Source organism: Mustela putorius, unplaced genomic scaffold (assembly GCF_011764305.1).
Source record: "Mustela putorius furo isolate JIRA1106 unplaced genomic scaffold, ASM1176430v1.1 tig00003836_pilon_pilon_pilon, whole genome shotgun sequence".
Classification (NCBI taxonomy): domain Eukaryota; kingdom Metazoa; phylum Chordata; class Mammalia; order Carnivora; family Mustelidae; genus Mustela; species Mustela putorius.
Genome location: NW_025421989.1, coordinates 19,659,190 through 19,663,900, shown reverse-complemented (window position 1 = coordinate 19,663,900; position 4,711 = coordinate 19,659,190).

Genomic DNA, 4,711 nt, shown 5'->3' with positions numbered 1-4,711 from the left:
ATGTATGTAGGTTGTGCTTTAGTAAACAGTTTAAAAGAGAGAGAGAGAGAGAGAGAGAGACTCTACTCCAATCATTGAAAAAAGGCTACAGATGCTATCAAAAATAAAAAGCCCACCACAGTGTTTACAGCAGTTAATTTTATAAGAGCTCACTCTATATTAGAAACCATCCAAATAATAAGGACTCAGTTAAATAAATTAAGGGTCAGCCATACAATGGGATACTATGTAGCTATTAAAATGTTATGTTGTATGGGGCACCTGGGTGGCTCAGATGGTTAAGCGCCAGGTCCTGATCTCCAGGTCCTGGGATCAAGCCCCATATAGGGCTTCTGGCTCAGTGGGGAGTCTGCTTCTCCCTCTCCCTCTGCTTCTCCCTCTGCTCATTCTCTCTCTCTGTACCTCTCTGTCTCAAATGAATAAATAAAAAAATCTTTACAGAAAAAGGGAAAAAAAGAAAATTTTACGTTGTAGGAGACTATGTCGTGACATGTAAAAATGCTCACAATCCACTTGAAATTAAAAAAAAAAAAAGGTGGATAGGCCCAGACATTTCTCTCAAGAAGACACAGGGACGGCCATGGGGATGATAAGATGCTTGAGGTCACTCATCAGGGAAATGCAAATCAAAACCACAATGGGATTTCACCTCACACCTGTCAGAATGGCTAAAATCAAGAACACAAGAAGCAACAAGTGTTGGCGAGGATGTGGAGAAAAACAAACCCTCTTGCCCTGTTGGTGGGAATGTAAACTGGTGCAGCCACTCAGGAAAACTGTATGGAGGTTCCTCAAAAATTAAAAATAGAATTGCCTTAAGTTCTAGTAATTCCACTATAGGGTGTTTACCCAAAGAACATGAAAGCACTAATTTAAAAAAAAATATATGCACCCCTTCATTTATGGCAGCATTATTTACAATACCAAAGATATGGAAGCAGCCTAAGTGTCCATCCACAGATGAAAGGATAAAGAAGATGTGGCATATATATATACAACAGAACATTACTGTGCCATAAAAAAGAATGAGATCTTGCCATATGCAACAACATGAATGGAGCTAGAGAGTATTATGCTAAGAGAAATAAGTCAGAGAAAGACAAATACCATATGATTTCACTCGTATGTGGAATTTAAGAAATAAAACAAATGAGCAAAGGAAAAAAACAGAGAGATAGAGAGACAAGAAACAGACTCTTACATGTAGGGAACAAACTGATGGTTACCAGAGGGCAGGTGGGGGAGGGGATGGGTGAAACAGGTGAAGGGGATTAAGAGAACACTGGTCATGATGAGCACTGAGTAATGCACAGAAGCACTGAATCACTATATTTTACACCTGAAACTAATACAACACTGTATGTTAACCCTACTGGGATTAAAATTAAAAAAAAAAAAAAACTAATTTTAAAAAGATGGGTGATAGCGGTGCCTGGGTGGCTCAGTTGCTCAAGCATCTGACTCTTGGTTTCGGCTTAGGTCATAATTTCATGGGTTGTGGGATCAAGCCCGCCTACTTCAATAAGTAAATAAATCATTTTTTAAAAAGGTGGATGATAAAATGTTTTTATACATGTAACACATATTACTATTTTTCTATGCACACAAATTTTTGAGACACATAAATATACCAGGCTTATGTGAGATAGAAAGTTGGACAGGCAGAAAGGGAGTGTGCAGATTAGATCTGGATTCAAGTCCCAATTCAGCTATTTACTAGTAATTCTTTGCCCTTGGTTAAGTTGCTGGCCTTTGTAAAAACAGGTTTATTGAGATATAATTCACACTCTATATAGTTGACCTATTTAAAGTATACAAGTCACCGTTTTTTTAGTATATTCACAGAGTTGTGCAGCTATCACCACAATATGACTTTAGAACACTTTATCACTCCAAAAAGAGACCCTGTACTGATTAGCATTCACTCTCCAGTGAGAGTGCTTCCCCCAGTTGTCCCAGCCCCGGGCAACCACTTGTCTACCTTCTACTTCTATATAGTTGCCTACTCGGGACATTTCATATAAATAGAATCATAGGATAGGTGTTTTTGGTGATTCTGACTTTTTTCCTTTCCTTAATCTTTTCAAGGGCCATCCACATTATAGCACTTATCAGAACATCATTCCTTTTCATGGCCAAATGATATATCATGTTTTGCTGATCCATTCATCAGTTGGTGGACATTGGGGTGATCTCTACTTTGGGGATATTATAAAGAATGTTGCTCTAAACATTCACATAGTTTTTGTGTGGATGCATGTTTTCATTTCTCCCAGGTATTCAGCTAGAGAGGAATTGCTAGATGCGGTATAATACAAAAATATACTTGGTCTTTGCCCACGGTTTCTGGTACAGAGCTCCAAAACCCTTGGAGTTTTCTAGAAGTAATAGTTGCGTGTTTTTGATATTATTCATAACAAGCCCCTTTTGATCACACCTGAGTTCATGCTAATGAGGTGACTTAAGGAGGGACCCCTAGATGGCCAAAAGATAGGGGTGGTCATCAGAAAGCTTGGGTGATCAGAGTTGGAACTTTCAGTACCACCCACTGACCCCATGGGAAGGGGAGGTGGTGCTGGAGCTCTACAGAAACATGATATCTCGAAAGTCTCCAGGCTGGCGAACACGTGAATTTGCTCGGAGGATGCTCCACACCACCACCCCCGTCTCCACACCTTGCCCTACGCATCCCTCCCATCTGGCTGTTCTGAGTTGTATGCTTTGTAAGAAAGCAGTAGACATAAACAAAATATTTCTCTCAGTTCTGTGAGCCATGCTGGCAAACTACTGAATCTGAGGAGGGGGTCCTGGGAACCTCTGCTTTATAGCCAGTCACTAGAAGTATGAGTGGCCTGCGACTTCCAACTGGCATCTGAAGTGGGGGCAGTCTTGTGGGCTAAGCCCTTATATATGTGGAATCTGACAGTAACTCCATATAGTTAGTGTCAGAATTGAATTGTTGGGCATCCAGTTGGTGTCCAGGGAATTGAAGGATTGGTTGATGGCTGTCAGAGTACTCTCCAGACTGGGTCATATGGGGACTTTGCATTTAACGTTTGGGAAAACAAACTTTCCCAAAGCAGCTACCTTGTTCTACATTTCCCCCAGCAGTGTATGAAGATTGCAATTTCTCTGTATCCTTGCCAACACTTGCTATTCTCTTTTTTAATTATAGCCATTTTAGTAGGAAAGAAGTGATATCTCATTGTGGCTATCATTTGTATTTCTCTAATAGCTAGAGATGCTGAGCATCTTTTCATATGTTTATCAGCCACTTGTATATCTTGTTTGGAGAAATGTCTATTTGGATCCTTTGCCCATTTTTAAACTGGTTCTTTAAACTTTTATTGAGTTGTATGAATTCTTTATATACTCTACATACAAGTCCCTTATCACATATTTGATTTGTAAATTTTTTCTCCAATTCCATGGGTTGTCTTTTCACTTTCTGGATGGTATCCTTAGAAGCACAAAAATTTTTAATTTTATGAAATCCAATATATACATTTTTCTCTTTTGTCATCTGTGCTTTTGGTGTCATATTTAAAGAGGCTTTCAGGAACCACAAGTTTTAATCCTCATATTCTTGGTGCCAAGAACAGAACCTGCATATAGCAGGCACACAATATTTGAGAACTGGTCTGACATATCTTTCTTTATCGAAACTTGGGAATTTATTGAGCACTGGTTCCATTATCTATTGCAGTATAACACATGACCTCGATTTAGTGGCTTAAAACCACAAACATTTCATTTTGCTCAGGATTCAGTGGGCTAGTTGAGTGGTCCTTCAGATCCAGGCTGGCCCACGTGTCTTTGTTCAGCTTACAGGATGGCAGGTGGTTGGATGATCTAGAAAGGCCTTGCTCATATGTCTGGTAGTTGGTAGACTGTCAGCCGGGATGCTTTGGTTCCCCTCCACATAGCCTTTTAAAACACACTAGCAGACTAGCTCATGGTCATGTTAGGGTTCTAATTCCAAGTTCCAATACCCAAGCATTTTTCAAATCTCTGCTTGTATCACATTTGCTCATGTCCTATTGATCAAAGAAATTCACACAGCCAAGCCAAGATTTAAAAGATTCCAGCTCTTCTAAGAAAGGAAGAACTTGTGGCCATATTTGCAACCTACCACAAGCACCTTCTATTCTTGTAGCACTGTTAGGCTCTGATAGAGGATGGAAACAGAGGCCCTCTCTCCATTCCAAGGAGCTTACAATGTCACTATGGGCATCTGATCGTTCAAAAGAGATGTAGGGCCCATCTACTATGTGGTGTCAGACAGAGTTGTTGGCTCCTGAGACACCTCAATAAACAGAACAAACTGCAATCCTTTCCTCTGTGGAATTTACATTCTAGTAGAAACTGTACCAGGAAAAAAATTGCAAATAGAGTCCCAACAAATTGTTCTGGTGGAGGTGAACACTTCCTTGATTGCACCTAAATACAATCAACACTAAATCCAAGGTTTAGTCTTGGGAACAGGAGGAATGTGGAAGTACCCTTAAGAACACACAACAATGAAAGACCAAACAAAACCCAAAACCAGCACAAGGAAGGAAATAATAAAGATGAGAGCCAAAATAAATGATATAGAAACAAACAAAAAAGCAATAGAACAGATCAATGAAACCAGGACCTGGTTCTTTGAAAAGGTCAACAAAATTGATCAACCGTTAGCCAGACTCATCAAAAAGAGAGGGGGGGTTCT